This window comes from Linepithema humile, chromosome 4 (assembly GCF_040581485.1).
Source record: "Linepithema humile isolate Giens D197 chromosome 4, Lhum_UNIL_v1.0, whole genome shotgun sequence".
Taxonomy (NCBI): Eukaryota; Metazoa; Arthropoda; class Insecta; order Hymenoptera; family Formicidae; genus Linepithema; species Linepithema humile.
The window spans coordinates 16,823,974-16,836,289 of record NC_090131.1 but is presented as its reverse complement, the minus strand read 5'-3'; the positions used below and the strand labels follow the sequence as shown (position 1 = coordinate 16,836,289).

At 44.2% G+C, this 12,316-nt stretch overlaps 1 protein-coding gene across 2 annotated transcripts in view; it reads right to left on the bottom strand.

The window, feature by feature from the left end:
- The window catches only part of LOC105672143 (uncharacterized), a 354,839-nt gene that overhangs the window by 68,827 nt on the left and 273,696 nt on the right, over nucleotides 1–12,316 (bottom strand). For both annotated transcript variants that reach the window (XM_067353333.1, XM_067353334.1), the window contains one exon: nucleotides 7,912–8,032. The gene's annotated coding sequence lies outside the window, so the exon portion shown is untranslated. The remainder of the gene's footprint in view (nucleotides 1–7,911; nucleotides 8,033–12,316) is intronic.

Here is a 12,316-nt window from a genome sequence, read left to right as displayed (position 1 = left end):
TGCTCTATTATGCGTCGTTCGCAGTTTGTGAAATATCGGCGCAACGCGATCCCCCGACGCGATCGCTCCATCGTGCTTGCAAATACGATCGAATCGGGATTATCGGTTTGTATAACTAAGCGGCCCGCGGAACTTCCAAGAACAGTTTCTCCTACGACGACAATGGAGCGAACACTTTTTTTGCGCCAATTATTGCACTCTCGAACGATAATTCGAAGTCATTTCGATGGCCTGTAAAAACGAGCAATAAATGGCCGTTCACAAATATCGCTCCTTTCTATGCAACTTCTTCGCATTATCTTAAAACGCAGGCCACTTTGACAATGAGAACCTCATTCAGCACCCGTGTTTATAACGGTCCAACGATGGACTGTCCATCGTAAAAAGTACGAGCTGGACAAACGGTATTGTTCATATTATTTCTGCGAATTCAATGGATAAGCGGCTCGAAACATAGATACGAAATAAGGGAAAGCGTCCGAGAAAAAAATAATCCGGAAAATAATCCTTTGTAAATTGACAGCAGAATGTTTATCTATGTTTTCTAAAGCTTTTTCCGCTTTTATAGAATTCTTAACTAGTATACATATCCTGTGTAACTTTGTGAATGGCTTCCCATTTCTTTTGTAACTTTTACATCCCATCACGCGCGCACGCACACACACAAATCAAAATAATGTATACTGCTAAAGGCGTAAAAGAAATTATTTTTTAAATTGTAACATCAACAATGTCCATAACTTGAAATCGTATTAAAAAGCTAAGATTGTTTAAATTAGCGATTAATAAAGAATAATAGCTTCGTAATGAGCGATCCGACAACGGCGACGAATAAGATGAACGACGAGAGAGAAGAGAGATAATTTTCTTGAGGGCAGGCCACCGCGAAAAATTCTTCGTGCGGCGATCGTAAAGTTAACTAGCACTCTCAAAGCAACTGCCGAATGGCAGAAGGTCGACCGAACTCGTTTAGCGCAGCAGCTATGTGGATTTAAACACTTTTATACATCAGCGGTGGCTGTAAAACGAGCAGGCAATGAGCCAGGAGGCGTTGCGCTACACAAGAGCACGTGTAAACTGTACGGAGAAGAAGGATCGTTGAAAGGAAGACCTTATGGGGTTACGAGTGACGTTACCGAGGGGTTACAGCGAGGTTACAGCCGCTTATGCTATTGCACGGGCTGTTTGCTTTTGTGCGGCCAAATACGAGTTACGCTCGCGAACGGCAAATAACCACGGAGGAAATTCGTGACTAAAGAAACGATAAGTGCGCGGGATTTTATATCACCTTACTCAGCGGCATTAAAGTTAACGATGACGACAATAAAATCTTTCTAAAATAATTACTTGAGAATTATATACAAAAAAAAAAGGGAGCCGTCAGAGATCTTTTTGAAAATATAAATTTGCAAATACTTGTTGCAAGTATTTACTCAGTTGAATAATAAATCAATTAGTTTAAAAATAATGTAATCTCGTGAATTGTTAGCATTATGTCGAATATAATGGAGAAGGGTGGCTCTGTAAAAATATTTGTTTCTCGCATCACCCGCAGCTATCGTTGTTGACGATCATGATCCATTTCCTCAGCCGAAGGGCGCGTATCGCGATATCGTCGGGCGTCTCCGTCGACGAAACCACGCCAGACCAGACGTGGCGCAGGATGTAGGTGCAATTACCGGCGAGGATAAGACTTATCCGGGCTGTGGGGCAGCGCGGGCAAATCGCGTGGAGCGGAAGAGCGAGGATACGACCATTTCCTCGGAAATCAGGCCTTCGATGGCTCGTCTGTCGCGGATCGACCGAGCGCGCGGTGATTTTGAAGGCGCGGGAGTAAGCCGCCGGTTAGGTTTATTGGTCTAATTTAAATAACGGGCGTCAAGGGGTGCTATCTCATCGCGCGGTCGTTTTCCTCCCGCACGTCCCCACGAGAATTCCGCCGTTCCGGATCTTGTCAGCCCTCCTTTTCGCTCCGCGTGCCTGATGACTGAAGGATTTACGGACTTTTATTGCGCGTCGCATTTATCTCGGGCGGGCGCTCATGCAAATTAAGATCTCGGATGCCTGGAGACACGTTCGGAGCGCATAATAATACGGGACGTTGCTTGCGCTTACCAATGGCAGGGGAAAGAGAAAGAGAGACGGAGAGAGGGTGAGAGCGAAGGAGAAAGAGATAGGAAGCTTTTGTCTTAAGTCTCGCTGTGCCGATGCACAATGCTCCCCTTTGTTGCCACCTCGGCACTGCCCGCCGCCGCCCCGCGTCCACCCCTCCCCCTTCATTCTTTCTCTTCTACTTTCCTTCGTGCCGATTTACACGGAGATGCGATCCCCTACGGTGCTCTGGAAAATCTCACGGCACGTGTTTATCCGTTCGTAGAAAATAGTGCATTTGTTCGGAATCGCGCGCGAACGACGGGAAATTCTTTCTTTCCGTTCGACATGTAATTTTCTCCGTCGATGCCCGATAGGAGTTTTCCTCCTTTCTTTAGTTATACGTTCATATCTATGACGTTAGCACGCTCTTTTATTCTTGCTGCGAAAGGTAAAACGCGACAGGATGAAAAAGACTAAGGTGGACTCGAGACGACGGAAAACAGTGGGCGATTTACATTGCAAGGAGATGCTAATAATTCTCGGCAATTTCAAGCTCGACTGGCTTCCATGGCGAACCAATTTATATACACATCAAAGTATTACTTCTGCTTTCTGCCGATAGCGAGCCTCGTGCCATGATAATTGCACTATTGTGAGACAGCATTCGGATCGCGCGCAAATAGCCTACTTTCTACTTTCGCATTTCGCCGGTTTATTACACGGGAAAAGAGCGTAAACTTCTGAAGCAGTAGCTTCGTCTACCGACGATAACAGCAGATGTTCCGCTACACCTTTGATAAATATTTCACATAAATTTGAATAAAACATTTGAATTGATAATTTTCTATACGATTACACCGAGTTATTATTTTTTTCTTCCTATGATTTTTTGCAGCGTTAATAAATGTCATCGCAAACGAGGTGAACTTAGGAACAAGCGTGTAATTTTAGTCTAACACGCGGAACTACTTAGAGCCACTTGAATTTGCTTCCACATGTTGCTAATAACAGATCTTGCCGATAAATGGTGATTGCTGGATATATGTCGCCTCAAAGCCAATGCATAATTTACCGTCCTGCTTAACTATGTAATAACACCGCGTACTGCATTCATTAGCTGAATTCATTATTCACGAGGAAAGATGTGTCATGTGTTCCGATCGGGACGAGCGTCGTTACGCTTTTCCAATTACGTATTTTAAAAAGGTCGAAAAGAGGTGAGGCAAATTCAATACACGTGATGCGTTTTTTTTTGTCCTAGAATTTCAAGCAAACTTTTACATTTGTATCTACTTTTTTTTTTGCGCTTATTGCGATCGAATAGTATATCAGTAGCAACGCCAGCTGTTTAGCGCAACTTATTCATAATTGTTCGGAATTGTACTATTTACAATGCAACCAGCACTTTTCGCATCTTCATGTCTATATCAATAGCATCACTTTCGAGGAAAAAAACATGCATTCTCCTTATCCCCGTGCCGCAATTGCCCCTAATTTCCGTATAATTGATAACCGCGCGACCGCGGTATCAACTATTAGCGGCATGAAATTGAAAAAATTGCAGGCTGTCCATATTGTCGGAAGATAGTCGATATTACCCCTTGCCTGTCGTCTAATAGCGGACTTTAGCGTAATTTCGTCATCAGGCACGCTTATCGTGACTTCGTCATGTGCTCCGACCGAGCGGAGCGCAGGCTGCGCAGGACGCAATTCGCAAAGTGCACGCCATATGACGTACGACGTGCAGCTACCCTGCGACGCAACGCGACGCGCCGCGTCGGTCCGTAGGGAGTGAAAGTATAATGTTGGCACGTACGAAGGAATTTTCTAGCGGCACGTGGTCGGCGCACGAATTGACGATCCATATGGGAGAAAGGATTGTTCGGCGGCGCGCGCGCACGGGAAAATTAAATGCAACTGTCGAGGGGGAGGAGGGAGGGGGGGAGCCGCTAATTCCGGGCTGCAGCAGCGACGGCGGCGGCGATGGTGGTTTTTCGAGGGGTGGGTAAACGCATCATACGGCTGCAAATATAAATACTAGCGTGAAAAGGAAGGGTTGGTCGCGATTGGGGACCGCTGCGAATGTGTCATGCGGACGGATCGAGCGTGCTCGAAAAGCTCCAATTCGGCTGCGAGGGATTGCCGACACGTATGGCAGATAGTGACTGATCGCTCTTCACGCTCGGATAATCCCGGAGTATTTGCGACAGGAAGTCGAGAGTGTAGGTGTAAGGTTTAATTAATACGTATCGACCGGTTGATGCTTTCGACCTTCCCCGATTAAGCGGTGATTTCGCTCTCTCTCTCTCTCTCTCTCCCTTCATTCGCCCTCCCCTTATTTTTCGAATATTTATAAATCAGTTTTTACAGATAGACAGCGCAAAAATTACAGAATCCAGTTTTGCACGCACAAAGTTTTGCAAACTTTTTAAGTATCTGTAATTTATATATTAACAGCGCGTAGCAATTATTTAAGATAATTACTGGCTCTGGTCAATCTTTCGCAGTTCCAGTTTTTATTTTCCGCGCATACGACTCTATATTCCTCTATAACTTTGCATACGAAGATTGAATAATAAAAAGGATGGATGACTGCGATGTAGCGATAAGCAGCTGTGACAGCGGAATCTTAACTTCGTATGCATAAATGTATCGGAGCTAATATATCCACGAAGGTAGTAATTAGTGCGGCACGTACTTGCGAAAGCGACCGGCCGACGAACGCCGAGGCACAGAAGTCGAAAGAGTACAGTCCAGTTGTGGAAGCGAAACAAATGCCACAAGATAACGCGCCGCGGGGCATTGAATCGTTGGATTCGATTCCGACAATGGAGGTCATGCTACGTAGGTGCGCTCGCACGTGCTAGTAACTAGCGTTTCTTCGGCTCGATGCGTTACGTAGCCGTACGACTACGTACTAATTACCATCACAATGGCACATTATACTCAATTCCTCATCGGTTCTGCGAAGCTGCCGCCAAGTGATTATTACCGATAGTGCGTATGCTCGCGATCGCAATCGGCGACGGTGTTGAATTATGCAACAAGTATTACTTCATTGAACTCCTAACATTATTGGATCTTATCGAGCCGAAAGCTCCTCGACAACTAGATTTCGAGCAACGCGAAGAAGAATATTTTCTAGAAATTCGCACACGAGCGTTATTATGCCGATGAAAGGTATAATTAACTATACGTAATGAGCGCAACTTTCGATTTCGCACGGCTTCCAAGCGCTCTTATCCGTTTAGCAAGTTCCATATCGCGTAACCCTTTTATTCCCGCGAGCTAATCGCTGCGCCAGACAAATCGGTAAGTTGCTTTAATTTATATTCATTACATACAAATTGAATATTATATTATTCTGCGGTAGGGCGCGAACTCCCCTAAGGGCACCGCACGGCCGACATCCCATCGCCGCAATGATTCTGGCACAATCGGCGGCAAGAGCACACCGACCAATCGCTTTGTTCGCGCTTTGCGGCTGCAGAAACAACACTTATTCAACAGCCGTGATCGAAATGGCATCTGCAAAGTATGGCGGCGCGGGGTGTCTCTCGATCGAACGGTGCAGCAAGAGTCTGATTTATTTCAACTTCGATACTCATCTTCGATTATTTTCGCGAACTGTACGATGACGTGGGAATTTATCTAACGCATTGCAGCCATCTTGCAGCCGCAAACTATGCTGCGCGCCCGTACGGGTGCGACGGTAAATCGCGAGGAAATATCGCTCCCTTGAGAGACGAAACGGATACTTATCGCTCGTCGGAAGCACGGAGAACAAAAATAGAACGATGTCATTACTTCTTTTACTACGACGCTCTCTCTGTCGTTCTGATAATACATTGTAAAAAAGTGCTGCGGACGCGCTGAGCGGGCAGTCTCAACCCCTGTTCTTTATTCTGCCATATTAAGGATATAATTTCACCAAGTCCGCTGTTTCCAATTACAGACTGCGTGGCTGGACTGTCGCAGGAAATAATCACAGAGTTTGACATAGGCAGTAAAATCGATTGGGCGTAGAGATACTTAAATTAGACCTGGTCGACAAAATGGCCTTTGTCGACAATTTCTCACACGGATTACAGACCCCACGAGGGCTTCACAAGGCGCCGCGAGGAAAAAATATTACAAGTGATAAATTATTTCAGCCAAATGCTTCTTTTGTCGTATTTTTTTTTGTCTCAAAAAGATGCCGACAGATTTAACACATAAAGAAATACTTAAGTAGAAACTAGGAACTAAAAGATCATCCCAAAATGTGAAAATCATGCTTAGTATTTATACGTCTTTGTCAGAAAATTACATCTTAAAATGTGTCTCAACAGACTTCCACAAATTTATTTTTCCTAAAATGTATCACACTGTTCGAAGAATATTTTGAATATTCTAAACAGAATACTGTTCGCTAGTTAAAATTGCTATAAATGTTTTAGATTAATATTCAGACTTATGATAATATTTTGCTGCACACAGAAAAATCAATTTTGCATGATTGATAAATTTTATAATTAAATATAGTTAATTTTATATTTACATTCAGATATCTTGATATTTAGTGCCAAAGACGTAATATATCGTCGGCTATTCAAAGTCCATTAAAGAGATACGAGAAGCAGCAAACGCAACGACCGGTAAACACGAACAAAGTGAAGAAACAGTGAAGAAGAAGAGGAAAGAGAAATCGTGCAAAGAGGTTCAGTGCTATCAGCCACCGCGTTGAACATCGCGATTTCTTTGATTATACGTTGCAATAGAGATTGTAGCACTGTTCGAGGGACGCCCCAGCCCATCCACGGCAGGGCCAGACCACTGTCCTCCCCTCCTTCGTGTGCGGCGAAAATTACGGCAATATACAGCGGTCAAACCCCGGTAAAAGGCCCCTCTTTTGCGTGGTCTGCGCCCGGGAAAAGACGTCCGGCAAAAGACGACCCGTTCTTTACGCGTGAACATAGGTTCTCGTCACGGGTTACCCGTTTCCTGGATAATTTCAGACCTCTTTTACAGTACGTACGATTCGTCGTCGGTGGGCGTGTGTCACCTCGCGAGGAGCCACGCGAAGGATCTCATCGTTGCACGTGTACGCATGCTTGCATGCGTTGCACCATGTTATGAAACGCGAATGTCAGTGGCCCCCACGAGCTGCCTTGCTAATGAGGGGGTTCTCTTCTTTCTTTTTTTCTCTCTGTTTTTTGCTCTTTTTTTCCCACTCGCTCTTTTTCTTTGTGCAGAGCGACGAGTTGCGTAAACTTCGACGAACGCGGTTTTGACGGAAGGATGTAGCTGCCCGTAGTTTGGAAAATGAGAATGTTTGTTCTTTAAGATTTTATGAAAATTAATTCAGCAGAAGTATTTTTATATCTGTAATATGCTTCAAATTTTTGTAAAAATACGTAGCATTTAGTTGAAAGAAATAATTTTTTTTTAAATGTTTGTAAAATTAAAATATATACATGTGGCCATTTTAAAGAAAGCATTTTAAATTTCTTTAAAAAAATATTCTAAATTTTTTTACAATTCTCTTAAAATCTTTGAAAAATGATCTTGTTAAAATTATTTTATTAATTATTTCATGATTACTTTGCTAACAATTATTGCATGCTTTCAATTATTTTCTACAGATTTCATTTTTATAATTATTCGTAATATATTTTTCTTCTTCATCTCCTACAATATCATAGCGATACGCGGAAGACGGTTTGTTTATATATAGTATTATTTCTGCTGGGAAATGCTAAATACCTGTCTTCTGAGCTTTCTCCGTTTCTTTCGAAAGAACAAAAAGAAATGATACTTCAAAGAATCTTTGCTTACCTTTGAGGCGAAGCAATGTCCTTTGTTCTGGTTTGGTTATGTCCAGGAAGGGTCGATGAAAGGATTGAAAAAGGGCCCAACAAAAGTGATGGGCGTGCACAATCCGTATCCGTATCTTCCCCTGAAAAGACGTAATCAACATTCGTAAACATGTGATCGAAATTAATATAATATGCGTCATACTTCGGTCAACGACCCCGCGAGAAATTGCATATTTTTGCTGGTGGCGTTGACAAGAAGTTTAAGCAAGAAGTACAGCGACAAGAAATACAAAAGTAATCTCTCATTCGTCTTATTTAATTCTGATCTCACGGGCTTAATATCCTTAATTAATGTTTGTTCGGCCATCTCATAAATCCTCAGCTTAAGGTGCGAAAAGAAACGTTATTGCGTCCGACAAAGGAAAAAAAGCTTTTCTTAGTCTCGTCGCAGAGTCTCGGTTTACCCAGGTGTCCTCTCGACTTCAAGTCAGTCCTAATTAAAGGGAAGCTGCACCGATTGCAGAAATGATTAAATTCTTACGAGGCGGGACAGCACCGAGTGGAAATACGCGCTGCTCGCCCTAATAGAACCACGATGACGTGTCTCCAACTATTCTCCTGCGTCATAATTATCCGGCATTACTCGGCGGATGATACCTTTGTCACTGTGTGCTTATAACATTCATTATGTCGCAACCATTGTGACAGCTGTGGAAACTCGGGGTACGTACATCCTGGATTTCGAGGCAACGCGTATACAGACGCAGCATGAGGCACGAACACACGCGTAGAGACAGGCAGTTTTGGAATAGCTATCGTGTTACAAGATCGCGGTAACGAGATCATCTTTGCTCTACCTAAAGGTAAGATTTGGGACCGATTTCTAGAAAACCCCAGAGGCGCTATCGACACGAATTCGTTGGTCGCAAAGGCAAACGACCCCTCCGGGATCTTGGGATTCATGATCCGAGATGAGCAAATGGTCCTAATTATAATCGCATTAGGATCGCCAGCACCAGCTTTAAGGACGTCAAAGGTAATCTGGATCAATTTTCAGCACGACATTCACGCGTAGAACATCATTTTCTGCGCATTTCTACTTATACGCATTTATATAAAAATAAAAAATTTATATATATATATTTTTTTTTAAATAAAAAAATATATATATTATTTATATAATATTAATATTATATATATAAATTTTTTATTTTCCAAAAAATTTAGATTTGTAAATATTCGCTTGAAAAAAATAAAAATTAACATTATCTTTAATACTACGGCACTTTTTTTTTATTTTTTCAATATCGCCTTGTCATCGCGTAAGTCTCCACGTCAATAACCGGCTCACACCTCGGCAAACGAGCTGGTGATGATTTTGTTTCAGGTTTACCGCGAAACCTAATCCCCGACGAGGGCTACGATCGGGATCGAAGAACCCCGTCGCAAGATTCTCGTGATCCACCAGCCGTGCAAGAGGTGCTCCGCTTACAGGAGCAATCGAAGCGTGTCCTTCCCTATTCGTCGACGATGTTTCGCGTGCGCTTTGACCGTGACCACGAAGCGTGGCAGTCGTGCGTGTGTCACTCGATGACTCCTGGCCCTTGCGGATCGTTCTCCTACCCCGCCCAGAACGTGCACGCGTTGCACTCGTCTCTACCCCACCCTCGCGCCGTCCCTCAGCTATGCGCGGTGTTTCCCTCCCGTGGACTCTGAGGCTTAGGCTTACCGCGAGCGCAGACCACCGAGTCCCCTCCGTTATCTTCCTCCCTTCCGCCCCCGCAACCCGTCACATGTCTAAATGTGCTGCATCGTCTGCATCAGTGCAGCGGCGCCAGCGAGGTATATTGCTCGCTTGATGCGCGAAAAAAGATTGGAGGAAAAATAAGGAAAAAAAGAAGGGGAAAAAAAAAAAAAAAACAGTCTGAAGAGATTAAATATTATGGAGTCGCGAAAGATAGCGTGTCTATTTGTATGGCTAATATTGTCTAACAGAATGATGTTAAAAGACATTTTTATTATAAAGCATGAAAAGTAAAGGTTGTAATTAAGTGCACGATTAAAATTATGTTTGCTTTGCTAGAACGACAGTTTTTAATAAGCCGTTCGTTATTGCTATTAATGTCGCGTGGCCGTAGAATTAGCCGAATACTGTGCGAGGCGCGGCGCGAGCACGTAACCACCGAGCAATAAACGTAGCCGCGCATAAACGATAATTCCTAATCATCCTCGACGACGACTCCGAAGTAAGAATCCAAGCGCGGGATTATTAATTCGAAAAGTCGCGGGGGTCAAATTAAATTTGAAGCGGGGCGAGATGGTCTCGGCGTCCACCGTTTAATGCCCCATCCAATCTCATCTACAAAGTCGCGACGATTAACCCCGCGCACCAACCGCAGACAGGCAGAGGCAGGCCGCAGCGGCAACAGCTACCGCCGGTTTCTCTTCTTCAGGGGTGGATGACTCCGGGGTCGACTCTTCTTCTTTTTCCTTCTCTCTTTCCCCTCCCCTTTCTTTCTCTCTTTCTCTCTCTCTCTCTCTCCCGATCTCCGTGCATCTCGACGTGCAACTACTGTTCGCCACATGGCCTCTCCGTCCCCCTCCTTCCCCCCCCTCCCCCCGCCTCGTCTTTGCTCCTGATCTTCTCTCCTCCTCCTCCCTTTCTTTCCGCGCACTCCGACTTGCTTGCACTCACTCGCTTGCTCGCTCGTTCGCTCGCGATGCCGCAATTATTGCCAGTATTCTGGGCTGACGTGACGTGACACACTCGGCCCATGTGCGCGGGGTCAAGCTTCGGGGTTAGCTGAAATTACGGTCGGCAGGCGCCTCGCCGAGGAGCGAGTTACGTGCACGCGTGCCGGAGGTTCCGCGCGCACAAGGACGCGCGTTTTCCGCGCGGTATTCCGAGATTTCGCGATAACCGATAATTTCGCAGCGCCTTACAAAGCTGACTGCTTCGTCCGGTTATTCTGACTTTTGATTCGTGAAAGCAGATACGCAGCGAGATCGCACCTTTGCTCGTTTAATTATACAGAAGGATGTGAAATGTAGCGTTTAAGGATATTTTAATTAATACTTTTGTTCTTACTACTATTTTTTTTTGCTTCTGTGTGCAGCTGCGCGAGTCAATGTTGACAGTGTTATTAGATATTCTAACGTCGAAGTTCTTGCTCGATAATTTTTTGCGCTTGAATGATTCATGAGAATACTGTCGCCTCGCAATGTAAGCAGCCATATATTATGCAGTCATAATTATACTCGACAAAAACGCAAGGAAAGATAAGAGCATGTCGTGATATTGGAAGCACTTCTTCGTAAAATACACTTATCGTCATAAATAAAGCAGTCGAGTGCAAAGGGTTAATCGAACATTTGAAAGCGCGGAACTTGAACTACTCTGAAACTCGGGAGCAACGAAGAACCACGAGGAGATTAACTTAATGCTTCTCCCTTTCTCTTTCTCCCGCCGGGTCAATCAGAGGAGAAAAAAACGAATAAGCTTCAAGAGTGGATAGATAAAAAGAGACATTACAATGGTAAGAAAGGGGCAAGCGAGCGACGGTCGAAAAGTATTCGCGGGTCCGAGCGCCTATGCGTCCGATGCAGCTGGGAGAAGCGAAGGCGCAGAGAGAAAGAGAAGAAAAAGAAATAAAGAGAAAGGAGTAGCAGTAGCGGGAGGAGAAAGGGCAGAGTAAAGAGAGAAAGAGACGGAGATGAGGATCCGAGGGAAGAGAGAGAGAGCGAGAGAACGGGCGGCAAGAGGGCCGTGACTCGGCCGTGACATCGCGATTACGCTCGCACACCTGTGCTCGACTCAACTTCGACTTAAGTCAGCCACTTACTTTACCAGTCGTCACGTGCTGCAAGAAGCCAGAGCCACGCGTCCACTCTCTTCTCCATGCGAGATATATCGGAGTTTTCCACCATCTCAACGACTTCTTTCGCAATATTTTTCTCCAGGCTACGCTCGCTCGCCTCGAGTGACACGACGCGGGATTTAATGTAACGTCAAGCCGTTTCGTGATGAACTTTCTTTCTATGTGGTAAGGTTAAGTGGGCTTTTTAGCGGCACTCGGCGGCGGCAAGAAATCGCGCGTCTTCATTCGTCTTCTGCTGCTTGAGGCAATAATAGGTATAAATGCTCGAGGCACGACTTGCGCTGCCGGTTCACGGTTATCAATATTCCCTCATTGTGTTGAAACGTTTGGACCTTTGCAGAAGCCTTTTGCTTTCATGTTATTCAAGTTTCAAACAGTCATTATTGTTATTTATTAAAACGGTTATTATTACCATTATTAAATAAACTCGAAAGATCTTAACGCACTTTTAACTCTAAATATCTAATATATTAAATAAACTGAAACAAATTTTTTACTACATTTCGTTATAATTTTATAATCTTATATCTCAGAATATATCAAAAT